Here is a 21,544-nt window from a genome sequence, read left to right on the forward strand (position 1 = left end):
ATGTCAGAAGCATTCCCCAGAGATGGCGATTTTGATTCGGCATCCTACCGTTTCAAAAATACAGCTATATAATTGTAATACGCTATTGGATCTATATGCCGGGAGCAGTTACCACTTTGAAAAGAATCAGATTAAATAAAATGTCTTTATTAGAGGTCATTCATTCTTGGAACATAAATAATCTCATTTCAGATTTTGTGTATTAGGTTTATTAAATCGGAGCCTTCATGATAAAACTGCCTCACAGCAAGCAAAAGGATAAAAAATAAGTAAGTAACTAAGTAAATAAATAAATAAATAAACTTCCCTGGGCCTCTCCTATTCAAAGAGGACTTTACTGTCAGTGATTGCTATTTGTGTGTGTGGGTGAAGCGAAAAAGACCAATCTGTAACCTCCAGTCCCTTCCACACTGTGCACACATGGAGATTGCTCTTTGATTTGCAGCTGTTATTTGCAGAGCTTGTCACTGTTTGCAACTCTGCTTCTCAAGCTCACCTTGGGCCCAGATCCTCTTGCTCTGAAAACGCCACAGACCCTGATTGCAACAAGCCTGCTTGTTCTGTCTACAGTTCTCCAAAAGTTGACTTTCATGACAAAGTATTGGAAACTCTTTTTAGTGCTCATTTGTGTGCTGACTTCCTCTCTCTCCCTTCCCTTCACCATCCTAGAGTTAGAACAGGTTGCTCTCAGTAGTCTTTACATATATATATATATATATATATATATATATATATATATATATATATATTTTTTTTTTTTTTCTTTAAGGGACAATCCATTTTGCTGTCCTTAACACTTTGTTTTGAGAAAAAAATATTTCTGCTTTGATAATAAAAACAAGACATTGTTTATGATCAATTCTAGCTTGACTTTTTTTTTTTTTTTAACCATGAATCACTCTGATGAAGTATATCAGAAAAAGTGGGCATAATATGAATTATGGTCCAGGTCTTACTTATTCAATAAACATTAATAAGGATTCTGCTATATTTAAGTTATTCTGATAAATTCTGAGACCCTGTAAAAGTCTAAGGCCTAGGTCCTTCCCTGGGTTTATTAATGTGATAGTAGGGAAGACAAATACATAATAAAAAAAAAATCAAGACAATGCTGTACCTATTATCAGAGTAGATAATATAATCTAACATTGTAGAATCCAAAAGGCTTTCAAAAAGGTAATTAAAAGTTGACATACAATGATATATTAGCTTTGGGTGTATGACATACTGATCTGGCCATTTTGTACATTACTCAGTGCTCACCAAGATAAGAATAGTCACTACCTGTCTCCATTCAAGGTTCTTACAGTATTACTGACCACATTCCCTCTGTATATATATATATGTATATTTCACTATTTATTTATTTATTTATTTATTTGAGAGAGAGAATGAGAGAGAGAGAGAGCATGAGAGGAGAGAGGTCAGTAGGAGAAACAGACTCCCTGCTGAGAGCAGGGAGCCTGTTGTGGGGCTCCATCTCAGACTCCAAGATCATGGCCTGAGCCGAAGGCAGTTGTTTAACCAACTGAGCCACCCAGGCGTCCCATATTTCACTAATAATTTTTTTTTAAAGGTAGTTTAAAGTTACCAACAAATAGTGGATACATGACATTATGCATTGTCAAAACCCATAGAATATACACAGAGAATGAATTCTAATGTAAACTGCAGACTTTGGGGATAATGATGTGTCAATGTGGTTCATCAAATGTAACAAATTTATCAGTCTGTGGGAGATGTTGATAGTGCAGAAAGGCTTTGTGTAGAAGCAGGAAATATATGGAAATTATTTTCTCCTGAATTTTGCTATGAACCTAAAACTACTCCAAAAAATAGTGTGCTAATTAAAATAAACAAACAAACAAAAAAGTACTACCTTAGGTTTGATAAATATACAACTTATAAGCCTACAGTATGGTTTATCACACCTAACCCAGAAAAAAATCGTATCTTTCCCTCTTAAGCCTCTTGTATCCACAACATAAAGGAAGAGAAGGCTGTAACAGTAAATGGCAAAATTGCACACACTGTCCTGTGTGGAAACCTTTCAGGGGGAAGACATCTGACTAGATAGCCCTTGTATTCCTTCATTATATGTTCAAGTGTATCCTATTAACATGGAAGTATAAAAATAAGCAATCAAAATAGAGAAGAGGCATAGATAAATATCAATTAAGCCTATATAAAATGAGGAATACCTGTTTGGCATACATAATTCCATAAATAGTATAATAATGTGGAATCAAAAATAAATTTTTTTAAGTATTATTGAGCTATGGGATGGGACAGTAACTCCTCCATACTTATTAATTTTCAGTGGATGATAATTGTTCAGTACTGGCTAATCATAATGCTTGGTCTATGAAAAATTTTAATCAAAATTCTAGATATAGTTGGCTTCTATGTACTTGTTTATGTACTTGTATATTTTAATTGTGTAATTAACAATCTTAAATATCATCCAAAATAAAATCTAATACTTTGAAAATAAATGACCGTTAACCAAATGGCCTTTTGTTCTTATACCATTTCCTCCCCCAACTATTAATTCTAAATCTTCAGCTCTGTGTATTCTTCAAAAATGTATTTTGAGTTTTTTTTCACTAAAAAAGAATATGCAACCTTTGAACATTTTTCACTTGGTATTAATATTGCTGAAATTCATCCATAGTCTTGGCTTTATGTTCAGTTAATGTATAATATCATTTCTGATTATATACTCATGATTTATTTCTGGAATATTATTTCATGAATTTATTTCTTGGTGGGCACTTGAATTCTTCCCAAACTTTTGTTTTTGTGAACATTAGTGATATAATACTCCTGAGCCTGTCTTTGTTGTACAGATGCAAGACAATCTTTTGTGTACATACTTAGAAATGTGTTTTCTGTGATAAGATATGAAATAATGAAATGGTACATTATTATTTCTTAAGAAAATAATACAAACTGTTTCAGTGGTAAATCAATTAATTCTACCACTAATAATAGATAAAAGATTCTGTGGATCCTCTTTCCTTAATGCCCAGTAATGTCAGATTTAAATTTTGCCAGTGTAATAGAAATATGACAGAATGTTATAAAGTCATTTTTGCATATTTTGCTGACCATAGATAAGGTTAATCATCTTGGTTTTTTTAATTGGCCTTAAGTAACATGCATGTTTGTGTCTTTTGTCTATTTTTTTTTCTATTTTATGTCTATAATCTCTCTATTGATTTGTAGATGTTCTTCATACATATTTTTCTTCATATATTTTTCATAGAAGACAATTATCAATATACTTTTTGTTGTAAATGATCCCTTTTCATTTCCTTTCATATATATTTTAATAAATAAGAGCTTTTAATTTTAATAGTCAAATTTGATAAGCTTTATTTTGTATCTTATTCAATAAGTGTTTTCTTATACAATATTCAAAAGATAATTAATTTTAAAAAATTAGTAACAAATTTAAATTTTGTATTTTGCCATTTAGTCTTTAAACTACCTGGAGCCATATATGACCTAGGGAAAGATCTAATTTCATCTTTTTCCACTTGAATAACCTGTTTCTTACCTAAACTCACCAAAAAGCTCTTTAAGATTTCACAAAGAGTTTTTAAGTATTTATAGTACTATAGCACTTCAAAATCCTCTGAACATAAAACAATGGCATTTTCATATCTTAAGACAGATAATATCTCAAATATGGATAATGATAATTAAGAGAAAGACAGAATTAGAAAAGTAGAATGTAACAAGGATCAGAGTTGCAAATTATATTCTTTATGAAATATCCTTAATGACCTAAATAGTTACTATGATCTGCTGCAAGATGGTGTTTTCCTTTGGTTAAAACTTCATGGGGTTTCACCTTGAGGACCTATGACCGTGAATACTTATCTAAACACTTAATTTAAAAAATACTCAATATAATTGCCTTATGTAACAGATATTAAAGAAATTTTTGCTAAAACTGTCTACTCTGAACATAATTAGTGTTCCTTAATTGTCTCGAGAAAACCTTATTGAAAAGATATAGAATATATCATATGCAATCATTTTGTCAGATAATGAGCAAAATTTTCTTTGAGATTCTCATGGGAGAATAGAGCAAACATGTTTTTACTCATATAAAACATAGATTCTAGAAAATAAATTTAAGAAACACTTCAATTAGTAAGTAAAATAGTAAGAAATATTTGGTTGCCTTCAGTTTATTAACTTAGCTCAAATCATCATTTCTCTTATTTTAGCTACAAATAAGATATCCATTTTCTACAAAAATTATAACTTGAAATTGTAGGATATAATTTATTTTTTAGTAATAGTTTTCTATATAGAAGTCACCTTCTTAGGTCGAAAATTGTGTATTGTGAATATTGCATATACTAGATTATCAAGAGATATTAACTTATGAACAAAAATGAAAATAATACTAACAGATGTAACTTTACATTTCTATGAAAGATACATCCTTATTCTCAGGAACCTGAAAACTCTGAAGCTGTTCATGCAAATGAGAGCCAAAGAAACATATAATGTCTATTTTTTCCTTGTGTTTATGTGACACAATCTATTAACTTCATAGCACAAAAATATAGCCGGTTTATCACTTTGAAATTTAGTGCTAACTACCCTAACAGTTCCCAGGTACTTATGGAGATTATATTATGCTTTGCAATATTAGTGTAAGGAGGAAGATATCTATTTCTTTCATTTTACCTTTAGATATATGAACTGAAATGTTATAAGTCAATTATATTTTCTGTTTGTTTGCTTGTTTTTTTAGATGACTACATCCACTCCATGTTAAGAAAGGATGGGATTATTTGTTTTTAACTAAAATTATTTTCAATATCAAACAGAAATATTTCACCCTTCATCACATAACTTTTGACCATGTGAGCAATTTGGTAACACTATTGTCATTTGTATAGCATATACTCAGGAATAAACAGGCATTCAAATTTCAAACTTTATATAAGATGGTGCCTAATTGTCAAGAAATAAAATAGAAACTGATCTCACAGCTTAATTATAAAAATTAAGTTTAAAAAATGAGAACCAAGGGTGCCTAAGTGACTGAGTCAGTTGAGTGACTAATACTTGATTTGGGCTCATATCATGATCTCAGGGTCCTGGAATCAAGCTCCAGTGGGGGGCTCCCAGCTGATCGGGGAGTCTGCCTGAGGATTCTCTCTCTCCATCTCCTTCCGTCCCCCTACTCACTGTCTCTCTCTGCCCCCTCTCTCACAAATAAGTAAATTAATCTTTAAAAATAAATAAATAAAATTTAAAAAATGAGAACGAGGAGAACAAAAAGAAAATGCAATAAATACTATCATTAAACATGTCTGTCATTAAATTATTATTAGTTCCATGCTTAAAGTCTTAATACCCTCAATTTGTTGTTGTGGCTGCCCTAGTATTATATTCAGTATATTATTGTCCCAATTGATTTGATGTTATGAGCAACATTAGTTTAGTTACAAAATATAAATTCTAGCTTTGCCCCAGATAACTAAATAAATATCAATATCCATGTGGAAGTCTTGGGATTCTACCATTTAATACATTCCTCACCTATTTCTTCTTGGGAATATTTGATAATGTCTTTTTTTATTATTCAATACTGCTTTATTTTATTTTTTATTATGTTAGTCACCATATAGTATATTAGTTTTTGATGTAGTGTTCCATGATTCATTGTTTGTGTATAGCACCTAATACATGCCCTAAATGTAATCATATTCGACCCTGATTGGGTGTCAGCTTCAAATTCAAAAGAAGCTATACCAGAGAAATACTTTGATATTTCTCATATTTTGGAGTTCTAGTAAGTATCCAGATTTGGTTTAAAAACAGAGATTATTTTAGATAATTTTAGGAATAAATATGCACACATATTTAATTTTCAGAATGCTGACAAAAGAATGCTGAAATGTACAAAGAGTACTATATTTAACATCAAACTTTATTGATAGAATGGGATTTAACTTTCACTTTTAAATAAAGTGTAGCACTCCACCTTAATATGCCATAATTTATTTACATATTTCCCACTGATGCATGTTGTACTAGAAAATAAAATCATTCTACATGTCTATTTTTCCATAAGTAGGATCATCACTAGGATATATATGTGTGTGTGTGTGTGTGTGTGTGTGTGTTTGTTTGTTTATTTATTTATTTATTTCCTGTGCTGGCTACTTTCGGTGTTCTACAAGCCCTTAAATGATACTGAAGTCCAAAGTGTTGCGGGTAAGGAATGCAATTTATGGCCAGAGTATTTGTCAATTTCAGTAGGGACAAAATCTTTGTCTTTCTAGAGGGAAAAGGAGCCTATGTAATCAATCTGTTGGCAAATCTTGCTAAGTTATGGTGTCAGATCAAATCTCAGCCACATTCTCTGCTACTGATGTTTGAATATTATTTCGAGTTTATCTTTGAGTATGTTGTAATGGAATGGTCAAGTTGCATTCTTCTTCACATAGCTTTCCAATTTTCCCAACACCACTTATTGAAGAGACTGTCTTTTTTCCACTGTATATTTTTTCCTGCTTTGCCGAAGATTATTTGACCATAGAGTTGAAGGTCCATATCTGGGCTCTCTACTCTGTTCCACTGGTCTATGTGCCTGTTTTTGTGCCAGTGCCACACTGTCTTGGATAATCATCAGTGATGATAGCTAAAGGATTCTTGGCAAGGTTTATTCCATATTTCTGAACTAATGCATAATCTCCACCCCACACCTATGCATCCATGTTCACCTGCCTATTGCACTAACCCTGGTATGACCAAGGGAGAGATGGGTTGTCATCCCCAAGACCAACTGTATCAATTAGTCAATGAGTTGGAGTAGTAGTCAATGAGCAGGAGTTTTAAGTGAGATAAATGCTGCCACAGCAATCCAACGAGGTCTACCGAAAGAACAAAAACCAAAGAGGTTTTTAGTGGTAAAAGGATCAAAATTTATATCATTTTCATTTACTTTAAAGGATATGTCTCCACAAGACCTATACTGCCAGATTTCACTTATTTAGAAGATCCCGGAATCACTGAAGGGTTTATCTCCCAGCTTTTGTCATGCATGTTTGTTACTCGGGCACTTAGACTATTTACTACTTCCTGTGGGGCAGGAAGCATGAATGTCAAAAATATAGTGGGTTGGTTGGTGTTTACTGAATGCTAACATAATTAAAGTAACTGCAGGTGATCAGGAGAGTTAATGTGAGCAATGGGGGAAAAACTGTGTTTTTTCTGTCCTTGCCATATGAAAGCAAGATTTTGTTCCTGCCTGTTAGTAAAACCCAAAAGAATACATACCAAACAACAGTTTTTATGACAATTGACAGAGGCTGCATTGATTTTATCAGATAAAAGAATGGTCTTCCCACCAGTACATTCTTTATTGTCTTAGAGAAGCAAGTGTCTTGTGGGTCTTTTAGTAGAATATAGGCAAATGATGGATTCTCGGGTCTTACATATAAATCGATTGTGATATATCTACTTCTCTTAGCCTTCTGCTCCTTCCTAAATAAAATGCTAAAGAAGTTCTAGCAATTACATCATATTGATATAAAGCTATAATCATTTATATGCCTTAATAGAAGAACGCAGACAAATCATTAGAACCAGTCAAGTACCTTGGCCATAACAATGAATTCAGGATGAAGAATAATTGCCTCTATATTTTTAAATTTTCCTTATACTATAACCTACAATCCACTCCCATATTTGTTCTCTTGATTCTGGATACTTATCCAGAACCTGCAATGTTTTGGCATACGCTATTTTCTTCTACTCAGGGACACTTCCCCCTACTCACACAGCTGAAATATGACCAAAAGTAATACCCATAGAGTCAATTAGAAATGGCAGAAGTAGAGGTGCCTGGGTGTTACAGTCAGTTGAACATCCACTTCTTGGTTTTGGTTCAGGTTGTGATCTCACAGGTTGTGATCTCATGGTGTTCTAGGATGGAGCCCTATGTCCTTGGCATCCCCACTCAGCTTAAAGTTTCTCCCCTACTCCCCCTCCCCTACTCACACGCACTCATACACTCTCTCTCTCTTAAACAAAAAACAAAAAAAAAATATTAAGAAGTGGCAAAGGTAGGTATTAAGGAAAACTATCATCATTTTTCAGGTAACTCTCAGTTCATTGTTGCATGTCCTCAGTGTAAATTGGAGGTTCAAGATTCTCATTATACACAAAGCCATCATCTCAAATCTCAAGTAGGTACTCATTCCCAATTATATCCGAGATTTCCAGAGCTGAGAGTAGCTCCACTAATTCCCAAGATCTGTTTTTTTCAAGGTACTAGACCTTGAACATCTTCAGAAGAGCAATCAATTTCCAAGAAAATGAAGTGTAGCTTGACTAAAAGTTTGATGTCAAAACTAATCTAGGATATATGCACTTTGTACGTCATCAGGAGCTAATGATGAAGAGTGTTTCCTTCATTTTTTAAAAATATTAATACCAAAATAGGTCCCCTTCATTTTACTTCTATTGTATCTATCATATAGGATATTTTTTCCTTGGGGCTATAAAAATTTCAGGTTTTTGTTCTCTCAAGAAGAATCTTATTGAGTTTTCATTATAAACTTCAGACACAAGAGTTATTTGGCAAATATCAAGAAATACCCCAAATTGTAATGTTGAGATAAAGAGCAAACATTCATCCTAGAAACAAACAGGTGTTTGAAGGGATATTGATTCAAAGTGAGAAATTTAAATTTCTGTGCAGTTGGTACATGTTAACTGAAGCAGGGATGGATGCCTCTAACTTCTTAAGAATTAGAATGAAAATATATCAGAATATTTCAACTAAATAGACTGTCATATCAAAACCCTCAACATGCCTAAAGAAACAATTTTTAAAGGCAAACTCATTTCAAAAATTAGAATACAAACTCAATTCAGTTGATTGAAGTAGTTCCTAAGAATAGTTTTATTATTTTGGTTGAGTTTTGTTTGCTACTTTTGTTTTATGGTACAACGGAATAAAAATGGCATTACAAAGAAAGAAAATATGCTGATGATATGGGAGAAAAAATAAAAAATAGAAAAAAGAAAAAAAGAGCGTTTTTTCAAGAAAAGAATATTTTCTTTTAAGAAATGACTCTGTTCTAACCCCTGATCCTGTAAAATACTACTGCATGCAATATAAGTGGATGTCCGGTTTTAGGATGGGACCACAGTCCCCCGGGCTTATTTCACAGAACGTGCTCATTCCTCGGGGGTCACCATTGACTGCACTGAAAGCAAAGTGTTCTAGAAGTACTTTAACTTCCTTTACTCCACTCTCAACTCCTGCAGCTTCTCCTTTTTCTCCTGCCATTCCTGGGTGTAGTTTATAGAGTCCATTGTGATTTTTCGGCAAGAGTGGGAAGTTTCTACAAGTTCGACTAAAAGAGAAGAAACCAACTGCTATCTGAACCTGACCTGAAAAAGACAAGAACAAAGAAGGAAAGGGGTTTTCTACCTTTTCTCCCCTTACTGCTACACTGTGATTCAGAGAAATATTTCTTGAGTATTGTAAGTGCTCAATGAATGAACAGTAAAAGGAAAGGATGCATGCTCATGATTCTCCTAGCCTTCTGATCCCTAATATATGGGTTGTAAATGATACCCATTCAAAGCCTGACACTATTTTGACATCAAATACTTCGATATTCCTTCCATATAATAGAAGGTGTTAAAAACGAAATACAAAAAAAAAAAATTAAAAAAACTAACAATGTTTTTATATATGAGAGACATTTCTATACAATTTCAAATACTTAATACAAAGTCATGGAATTCCACTGAAAAAAAATTATCTACAAAAAATTAGTTTAACTTTGCCTAATCAAACCTGTATATCATTCTCTTAGCTTGCATTCCCTATTAAATAGAGTCTCCATTCCTTCTGGACCTTCTTAGATTTTTCTATTTTATAGATTAAGCCAGTTTATTGCCTCTATAACAGTCCGATTATAATAGCCGTCCGTGTAAACCTTTCAAGGGACTCCTTTTGTGAGCCAGTCTTAAACCGCTATTACCTCTTACAAACCAGAGGGATTTATTTGGATGTTGTGATTATTTCATATTCTCAGGTAAGGTAGCAGGAAGGTAACATGTGTTACTATCTTTGTAACATTAAAACCCTTTCCTTAGCTAGTATGGCATAGAACAAATGGTTTACATAATAGCCAGACTGTTTTCTGTCCAAACTGTATGTTTAAGAGAGGAGGCAAGGTACCTGCCAGCAGGAGGGAAACCTCTCAGCATAGATTTCCCAACCTAAGTCTTGTTGTAAAGGTCACGTACTATGTTATATAATTGTCACCTTGAAAACTTCTTTGATAGCTTGAACTTTACGACTTGCAAGAAGTACTGGGCTGCCAAGTAGAGTACATTTTCCAGGTTTCTGAGTCCATGCTTGAGCTAAATAAAGTATGACAAATCCCCTGAGGGCAACCCAGCCTTTTCATGCCATAAGAACCTCTGACTCAAAAGTTACACACTCTTAAAGTAATATAAGACTGCACAGCCAACTACAGAAGTTGCCTGCACTACGAAAGAAACTCTCCTGAGACCATGTCTACGTGATATTTCCAAAATCCTTCAGAAGTGACCATAAAATCAAACCTATGATTTTTTTTCCCTACAGAAAATAACTCATTAAATAAAATAAAGAGAGTGTGATTATCTGGATTTTGAATATTTTCTTTGTTCTCACTAGCTGACTTACCTGACCTTTGCAGGAAACCAACTTGAGATGAATTGATGACTATAAAAATAAGTTTTAACCTTGAAAAACCAACACTTAACCATTGATGAAGCATCTCTTCATATCCTGGGATCCAGGAGACATAAACTCTTGACCATAAGCCTTCTCAGCTTCCTGTTTAAAAAAAAGAAGAAGAAAGAAAGAAAGAAAAGAAAAAAAGTTGCCTTTTGAAATGACTTTTTTTTAGTTATCATAACGTTGGTGGATTTCTTACTGTTGTTTGATCAGCTTTTAAATCCAGTTTTATCCTTGAATTTCTTATGAAAGTAAAATAAAAGTGCACCTAACATATATACTGCCCAAAAAATCCTTTTTCTCATATTCTAAATATCAAGGTCCAGGAATAATTAGCTTCACTGCAATTAAGTGGCTAAGAAATGTTAATAAAAGTGGTCAATAAAGATGTACACTAATGGTTTTCTTTTTTTTCATATATCATGTTAGTCACCATATAGTACATCATTTGTTTCTGATGTAGTGTTCAAGATTCATTGTTTAGTTATAACAACCAGGGCTCCATGCAATCCATGCCCCCCTTAATGGGTTAGGCCAAACCATCCCCCCACCTCTCCCTTCTAAAACCCTCAGTTTGTTTCTTGCTTTTCTTTCAAAAGGGAGCCACAGCATTTATGCACAGTTGCAGATGCTCTGGCTAGGACAATAAAATGACTCAATGTGAGGCAGAAAAAATTACTCCCAATTTTTGATGCTATATTTTCTACCCATTTCCCACATAACACATAAGAACTTTTCTCTTCTCTTCAGTGTCAACTTCGGATGGAGCCAGTATAAGTAGTAATTATGTTGTGTAACCACTGGGTTTCTAGGGAAGTCTCTCTCCCTCCCCGCACCTTAGGTCCATTCAAACAGGTGTTGTGTCAGGAGTCGCATGTCTCCCAGACCTGCCTGAAACCTCAAGAGTCTATTTCAAGGAAGAAGTCCCATCAAAGCAGGAGTGGATATGAAGATTCACAGTGTGAAAACATGAGTCAATGGTACTTTGTATATTACTTAAGTTAAGGAGATATTTTAACACATTCTGCCTATTAATAACTTCCCAGACATTTCCAAAGAGGGATAAATAATTTTTTTGTGGAAATAAGTTTACTGTTGTTGATTTACCAGACACATTTACATATTAAAAGTTTGGGAAGGGTTACCTGGGTGGGCATCCCAGATGCTCCTTAGGTTGGGCATCTGTCTTTAGCTCAGGTTATGATCCCAGGGTCCTGGAATTGAGCCCTGCATCAGGCTTCCTGCTCCGTGGGGAGTCTACTTGTCCCTTTCCCTCTGCCACCACCCCGTTGGTGCTCTCTTGCTTGCTGTCTCATTCTATCTTTCAAATAAATGAATGAAAATCTAAAAAAAAAAAAAAAAAAAAAAAAGCATTGGGACATTGCAGTAAGAAAATGATAAAAATCATTTTATAAATAAATCATTTTTCCAAATGCATTTGACAAATGCATCTCTCTTACATTTTTTGAACAACACTTATGAGAATCCTCTTGTTTTCTGTCTCATGGGGCAAGAGCCAGGGAAATTAAGAATATCCCTGACTTCTGTCTGACTTTTGGAATCACTTCATCTCCAAGACTTATTACAAAGTGACCAAACTATATCAAACAACACTGGCAAGGTAATACTTTCTCAGATTTAAAGAGAAATAATCCACTTCCAATTTTATTTTTATTTTTTTTTCTTTTAAGCAATCTCCACACCCAACATGGGGTTTGAACTTACAGCCTGGAGATCAAGAGTCACATTCTACCTACTGTGCCAGCTAGGTGCCTGACTTCTAATTTTAGTTCAGAGCTAGAAAGAAATGAAGAGTTTCACTCTCACCATTACAAATGAAAACACTGGACAAATTTCAAACCAAAGATTTTCTGAAATTCATCAAAGAACTTAGGTCACAGAGCAAACTAACCTGAAGTCTGGAGAGGGTGATGTCAGTAGAAAGAAACTCAAGCAATTCCTTATGGGGGTCAGATGCCACTGACCATCATATAAATAAGATTCAGTGAGAATTTTTTAATAAATTGCTAAACCTCCAAGTGTGGGCTGTCAAAACAGTGTAAGGACCATAGACACAAGAAGGAATTCCCAACCACTTTCAGACTTCTTCTCTCAGAAATGCCATCAGTTGCTCAATGAGAAACCTCGGGATTTTCAGGATGAGTCCTGAGAAAGCTTTCCTCATGATGCTGGCTGGATGGGAAAGTAGCCACTTCAGAAACTCTGCCCATATCTAGTCCTTATATCCTAAGGAAAAAAAGAAAAGCATCTTAAGAAGGAAGAAAAAAAAAAAAAAAACCTATAGGTTTGGGGCTCTGGTAGAAATCTTCCACAGCTGGAGGAGGAAAGAGAATCCCTGCCCAGACCCATCCCTCTTATATCACCTAAGAAAAGAATGTCTTGATCTGCAAGAAGGAAAGCAATGGACACTGACAGCATGGTGGACACTCAACTGCTGAAAGATGGGACAATGAACAAGAAACTATCCTGGGGGAAGGGTAGCACTATGTGCTGAGTCCAAACCTACAATAGAAAAGAAACAATGGCAGTTATAGTGCCTTTGCCTGGAGATCCAGGCTCAAGATCTAGGTTCATGGGTTCAATAGATTGCCTAATATTAAGGCTTAATCAAAACAAGAGAGTATAGGGCGCCTGGGTGGTTCAGTGGGTTAAGCTGCTGCCTTCGGCTCAGGTCATGATCTCAGGGTCCTGGGATCGAGTCCCGCATCGGGCTCTCTGCTCAACAGGGAGCCTGCTTCCTCCTCTCTCTCTCTCTGCCTGTCTCTCCATCTACTTGTGATTTCTCTCTGTCAAATAAATAAAATAAATAAAATCTTTAAAAAACAAAAAGCAAAAAACAAAACAAAACAAAAAAACAAGAGAGTACATCCTCCACCTCCATCACACTAACAATGGTCAGAAAATAATGAGAGTAGAAAATAGCTGAAAGGGCCTCACAGCATAGAATCTCTCTACGGAGCAAAGAAAGACTTCAAACCGAGGGCAGTACAGAGACAAAACCATGTGGCACAGAAGACAACATCATAAACACAAGATATTGTTAGAATTTGACTCTTCTGGTGCACTGATGTTAAGTATTACAATACACTTCAAACCTAGCCCCTGATTCTATTAGCCACAATCTTCCCAAGTTAAAAGCCTGCAGGAGGGGCGCCTGGGTGGCTCAGTGGGTTAAGCCGCTGCCTTCGGCTCAGGTCATGATCCCAGAGTCCTGGGATCGAGCCCCGCATCAGGCTCTCTGCTCAGCGGGGAGCCTGCTTCCTCCTCTCTCTCTCTACCTGCTTCTCCGATCGCCGTCTGTCAAATAAATAAAATCTTTAAAAAAAAAAAAAAAGCCTGCAGGAAAGAAAGACATATTTATTTCCAAATATAAAAATGATAAACATCAGTGTTGATGGTTTTGTGCAAAATATCTGGCATCCAAAAAGAAAAAAAAAAGTATGTTGCATGTAGAAAGAGAAGAAAAATCACAGTCTGAAGAAACAAATCAACCGTTAGATCAAGTTTCGTACAAGACAGAAATCTTGGAACTTTCAGGTAAAGAAATTGAAAAGCCACCATGAATAGTTAAAGGTTTTCATAAAAAATGTAAACACCTTCAGAAGCAGGCAGATAATTTCAGCAGAGATGGAAACTATAAGAAAAAGTCAATTGGAAGTGCTAGCAATCAGTAACATTAGTAACCGAGGTAAAGAATGTCTTCGAAGGGTTTGTCTGCAGACTAAACACAACCAAGAAAATAATCAATACGAATGAAGAAATTCAGTATATATTACCCAAATCAAAAACCAAAGAGAATTTAATGGTAGGAAAAAAGCAAAACATGACAAAGCATCCATGAACTGTGAGGCAATATCAAATTATGTAAAAATATACATAACTGGGAATTCCAGAAAGAGGGGGAAAAATGAGGGAAAAACCCAGAAGAATTATTTTAAGAAATAATGGCTGATAATTTCCCAAATGAGTGATGGTGTCAAACTACAAATCCCAGGGGTTCAGATAAAGTCAAGAGGGATAAATACAAAATGCACATTATCTTCAAACTGCTGAAAACAAAGACAAAGTGAAAACCTTGAAGACAGCCAGAGAAAAGCATATTCACAGCTTCTGGGGATTAGGAAAGGGACAACTCTGAAGGCTATATTTTGCATATCACAGTACTCCTCCCTCCACTAGATGGGTCTTAATAAACTCCAACCCTCCTTTAAGGGTGGGCTCTATTGAATGATCAATTTATATCTATAGTGTGGAAATGGAGAAAGAATAACTTCCCGGTGAAGAAATCATGCAGAAACCATCATAACCAAGTGATCGTTTCTCACCAACGGTAGTAAGTCAAGTCGATACCGTGGGCCCTCTGATGTGCCGCATGAAAAGGTAGCTTCACCTCCACGATATTCTTTTTAAAAACCCATAACTTCAGTCAAATAATGAGAAAACTCCAATTAAGGCCCAATCTATAGGATACTTCACCACTACTTTTTAAAAATATCAATGACATTAAAACCAAAGAAAGATTATTTTGTCACTAATTGGAAAAGATCAACGAAACATAATGAACAGATACAATGTAGTAAACTGGATTGGATTCTGGAACATAGACATGATGTTATTTGAAAAAGGGATGAATGTGAAATAAAGTCTGTAGTTTAGCTCACAGCATTGCACCAATGTTAATTTCCTAGTTTTGATAAACACACCAGGTTTCATAAAGATGCCAACTTTAGGAGAAGCAGAGTAAAGATGTATAACAGCTCTCTGTACTATCCTTGGAAGTCTACTGAAAATCTAAAATTATTTCAAAATGAAAAATTCAAAAGAAGAGAGGTAATCACTTAGTCCCCCTACTGTCATATCTGATGGAATCTTATAAAAATTCGCTTGCATTTCTATTTCTCACATATCTTGTTTAGGATTACAGCCAGAAGGAATGATGACAGCTATGGGTGTCTTTTTCCCTTTGAGGCTTTTATATTTTAAAAATGTATCAATGTGCTGAATCGGGGGAGAAAACACAAGAGTTCATAAGCTCAATTAATTATGAGTAGGATCTTTTTCTCATACTTTATTCATCTTCATTGCAGTATATAAGCCCAACATGATGTACCCTTACGAAGAACATGTTTCTTTTCCACTCAAATGTATTTTCACAGTTTGACATTTCTCTTTCCTCTCTACTGTTCTCTTCTTGTCATATTTTTAATATTGCATGCTTTTTTCCAGCCTCTATACTAGTGCTATTTAAAGAAATTTTACAGTGAAGTACCAGTTTGACTGCTCCTGAACTGTAGTGTATACTTCTAGAAGAACCAAAGGTATTTTTTTTAAACCTTGCTGTACTTCAAATCTAAGCCTCGTCATAAAAAGACAAGACATTGTCTTTGTGACATTGGTTCAAAATCCATGTTTGGACTCTATTGTCACATCATTTCTCACATTCTCTTTTGGAAAATATCTTCTAGATTGATGAATTCAAGTGAAGTATTAGAACAGTCATACTAAAAATATAATTATTTGAAATATGCAATAGGCATTCAGACAAACTCAACATCAACCCAGCTTTCTGTGGCATCAAATAATTGCAGACTAGAATTTAAGTAAAATTGACTCAAAACCCAGAAAGTTTCAATCTGAAAATCAAAATTAGATGTTATTTTTGATTATGTTCAGTTAGCCAACATGTAATAGATCTATTTTAAATTGTGTATATATTGAAAGATCATAATGTCCTGTATAGATCCTCATGTGGAACAAAGTGTGGTGGCTTTGACCAACAGAATCAGCGTCATCCGAGAGTTTATTAGAAGTGGATACTCATTTGCCACAACATGGTTGGACCAATTATGCTAAGTGAAATAAGTTAAAGAAAGTCAGAGAAAGACAAATACCATACGAATACAAATACCATATGAATTCACTTTCATGTGGAACTGAAAAAATAAAACAAACAAAAATCAGAAACAAACTCATAAATAGAGAACAAACTGGTGGTTGCCAGAGGGAAAGGGATGGAGAATGAAATAGATTGACTGGATTAAGAGGTACAAACTTCCAGTTATAAAATAAATAACAGAGATGAAAAGTACAGCATAGATAATATAGTTAATAATATTGTAATAATGTTGTATAGGGGCAAATAGTGACTGCGCTTAGTAGAATGAGCATTGAGTAATGTATAGGATTGTCAAATCACTGTGTTGTGCACCTTGGACTAATAGAACATTGTATATCAACTCTACTTTAAGAAAAATTTTGAAAAAAAGAAATGAACACTCATGGGCCCCAGAACTAGAATCCACGTATCAATAAGATAGCCAGACACATCAAATTTTGAAATGTGCTGCCACAGACTAAACCCAATGGGCTTACTTATAAATTAAACATTGCTGCATTTGTAGAAGCATATGGTTTCTGTTGTGGCTATTCAGCATCATATGATTTTAAAGCATGGATTCGATATACCTATAATGGATGGATGACTGAGATCTTAATAAAAATAATCTACTACAGACTTTATGGTAATGATGCATCCATTCACATTTAAATGAGTAACTGATATGAAAGTCCTTCATTTTTTCAAGAGTTGACTTGGACAGCAAAGGAATCAGGTAACCAGTACATGTCTTTCGGGTACCAAAATTTGAATGATTACCTCCATTTCCTTGTGTGGAATTGCACCAGGAATACACAAGAAAGGAGACATCACTGAAATCAGAACAGCCCTTAAGAGGCTAGAGAGTATTACTATTTATTACTATAATTATAGCTGCTAACTCTTAGTGATGCCAGGCATGGTTCCAAATGCTTAGTGTGTATTATCTCATTTATCCTTTCTAACAACCCTAAGAAGGCAGTATTATTATTGTCTTCATTTTATAGATTAAGCAAGAGGAAAATAAAATATAAGCACTTCATTCAAGATAGTTAATAGTAGAATAAGGTTTTTAAACATAGTGAGTCTGACTTTAGGCTCCTCACTTAACCTCTACCCTATTGTGATACACATTAGAAAAATAGCCCCTTTATGGTTTATTTCTTTACAGATTAAAATTTGACATAGTCTTACTATCCATAACCTGACTCTTTAACAGACTCTATCTCTTTTTATAACTTTTTTGAGGCATAATTTATATACAAATTACTGCAAGTGTTTAATGCATATGATTTGTTGAGTTTGAACATTTGCATACACCTGTGAAACCATCACCACAATCAAGGTACTAAACATATCTATCACCTCTAAAGGTTTTCTTGTGTCCCTTTGCTTTTTTTTTAATTTTTTTTTTTTGGTGTGTGTGTGTGTGTGTGTTTGTGTGTGTGTGTGTGTGATAGGAGCACTTAACATAAAATCTACTCTCTTAAAAACTTTCTTTATGCCAGATATTATATCATTAACTATGGGCACTGTGTTGTACAGAAAATCTCTACAATTTATTCATCTGTATAATTGGGACTTTATACCCATTTAACAATGCTTCACTTCTTGCTACTTTAATCCCCTGGTAACTACCATTCTATTTCTGTTTCTACAAGTCTATTTTAAATACCGCATCTAAGTGGAATAATGTACCACTCACCTTTTGTGACTGGTTTATCTCACCTAGCGCAATGTCTTCCAGGGCCATTCATGTTTTTCCAAATGGTGGCATTTCCTTCTTTTTTAAGGTTGATAGTATTCTACAACATGTATGTATTACATCTTCTTTATCTATTCCTCTGTCAATGAACATTAACTTTTTTCTGTAGCTAATATCACGAAATGCCATTTTTCTACATTGTTTTTGAGAGTATAAAAAATTACCCTATCCAGACAATCCTTAATTTACAAAATGGTGGCTTTGGGAAACTATTATAAGTTAATTATTTAGAATTTAGAGTACATGTACTTTACATACAAGGTTTATGTTTAACCCAGGATTTATGGTGGCATAATTTTAGTGAGGAAGTTATCAATATTTAAATATTGTAACTAAACAAAGCAGAATGACAATTTATGTGGGTAATAAAATCTTAAGATCTGGGTGATTACAGAATTAAAGCAGAGATAGGGAGGCATTTTGCTACTGTTTTTGGAAACGTTAAAGGAATCCAGAAGTTGATAACAGTCAATGATTATTCATCCTAATATTAAGGAAAGGGTAGGATCTTTTTTTCACTGGGAATATCCTTACAGTAATCAGCCATGACAATTATAATTCTCTCTCTCTCCTTCTGTGTGTGTGTATGTTTAATCTTGACCTTAAGAAGATAAATAAAAGACAGACTTTCCTGAGGATATGGTGCCAAGGGTGGTTGTGGACAAAGAAAGCTAGGAGGAAGACTCTGTGTAACTATGTGAGAATTAAATTGTTTCCTGATGAACTTATCCATTCTGGGAGAGGTAAAAGACAGGGGGAAAAGGAAAAGGACAAAGAGTTTTTTTTTTTTTTTTTTAAGATTTTATTTATTTATTTGACAGAGAGAAATCTCAAGTAGATGGAGAGGCAGGCAGAGAGAGAGAGAGAGAGAGGGAAGCAGGCTCCCTGCCGAGCAGAGTCCGATGTGGGACTCGATCCCAGCACCCTGAGATCATGACCTGAGCCGAGGGCAGCGGCTTAACCCACTGAGCCACCCAGGCGCCCCAAGGACAAAGAGTTTTAACACAGAAGGTACATTTCCCCTCTAAATCAGTAAGGCCCGCATTGAAGATCGGGAAGAATTAAATGAGAGAATCCCATGGGAAGGTCTGTGAAGCTTGAATAAACATTTTCAATATTTTGTATGTAAAATTTTCAAATGCAAAGAAACAGTTTTCTGTAACAGAACTCCCAATATCAATGCCCAACACATTCTTCATGGGCAGCAGTTACCACTCTTCTTAGTGTCACAAATCACCCTTTAATCTTCTATCAGCATTGGTGGCAGAGGCCGGAGATCCTTGAGATACAGCTTCTTAATTCAAAGGTGGCATGGATTTTAAAGGGTGGAGGTAGACCTCTTTGGACAATAAGGGAATCGTCAGCTTTGAAACCAAATTTCAATGTTTTTTTGCTGTCAGGAAAAGCTGTCAGCCTAAGGCAGGGAGCTGTCTGGAATGCATCCGGGGGAAGAAGGCCTATCCACCTGGCTCTCCATATGGACAACCCGTCCCAGAGCTACAGGACTTAGCAGAAATCGAACCGGGGGAAACTGAACTGGAAAGCAGGACGCGCCAGCCGCGGCTGAGAGCACGGTCTGAAGTGGGCAGCACAGTCAGCCCTGGACTTCGACACAAAGGGGTGCTGAGAACAAAGTCAGAGATGAAGCCAAAATAGTGAACCCTGTGGAAACTGGGTGAGGAGCCAGCCCAATAACTCAGATTAGAGCAGAGGGGGATCGGATACGGAACCTCCGAGATTTTGCCCAAGTATTTGCTGCTCTCGGGCAGCTCCCTTGAGCCTCACTGTGGTGTTCATCTCTAGCGAATTCCCGGGGCCCTGCTCATCCTCAGGTATTTTGAGGGGGGTGGAGAGGAATCTCACAAGGTTTCCAGGGTCAGTAAAACGATGCCGCACTGTTCGGGAATGGTTAATTTGAAGTAACTTTCTTAAAATAATTTCCTTTTCACTGTTTAACAATACCACGCATTCCATGCATACAGAAAATTAATAAAATGTTCTTTCCTTTTTCTAGATAAAAATTAAATTACGATTGTAAAACATGAACCTTTAACCGTGTTATGGAAAGAGAGCTGGACAGAGAGCCAGGAATCTGGCTCGGCCACGGTGCCGCTGGGCATCTCTCTCACTCTGTCTTAGATTCAGTTCTCTCATCTGTAAAATGAGCAGGTTGGGCCAGATAATCTCCGAGGCCTGCTCCACATGCATAATTGTACAGATCCATCATTATTATCACTACTTAATGTGAACAGCTATCTCGTCAGCGTATACATATACCAATTCAAATCTGTTGGTTTGATAAGACTTTAAAAAAAAACAAACAAACATCGATTTAATTCCCACCGAAAGAAAAATAAAGTAATTGATTAAACAAATTTTAAAATAATATAATTTAGGCATCTGGTCCTTTTCTTAGAATGAAAAAAAAAATAGTTTGATTTCCTATAAAATCTATTCAGGTTGCACCTTCTTCCAATATTTTGTTACAGATTTTCCTTCTGCCAACAGCAGTCACCAATTTTAATTGAACGGAGGAAAACAGTTCTGATTGTCTATGTCATTCTATTGGATTTTGTATCATTGAATTTCAAGCCGGTTTCACTGGGACCTGCCAACAGTGGCTTATGCCAACCTCTGAGTCTCCTTGTTACACTTCTATCCTGGGTAGCATTGTTTGCCTTTTTGTCTGCTCACTGATTAAACTGACATCATTTTGCCTTTTGTGACTCTGGTGTCATTTTCTGTTGACAGTGTCTGGTAATGGTAACAGACCGGTGTCCTTGTGGAATGGGTAGAAGCCATTGATTGGTTAGGTGTATTAATGCGGACCTGTTAAATGACATGCAGACTTGTCTTTGTGCTAAGTGGCACCTGAATGGGAGCCAGTAAGAGAGGTTATTAAGCACAGATAAGAGGCAGCACCTCTATTCACTGACAATGTCACTTTCTCCCATTTGAGGAGAGACATTCGTTCAAGACATTTTTTTTTCCTCCTCTCACTGACGATATTTAAGGCAGAAAGTTGCTAAGTTGCTGCCGACTGCAGAACAGATCGTTTTGAGAAGGTGAACTTTAAAGAAGTTCATTTAAAATGGTCTTT

The sequence above is a fragment of the Mustela nivalis genome (genome assembly GCF_964662115.1).
Source record: "Mustela nivalis genome assembly, chromosome: 15".
NCBI classification, from domain to species: Eukaryota; Metazoa; Chordata; class Mammalia; order Carnivora; family Mustelidae; genus Mustela; species Mustela nivalis.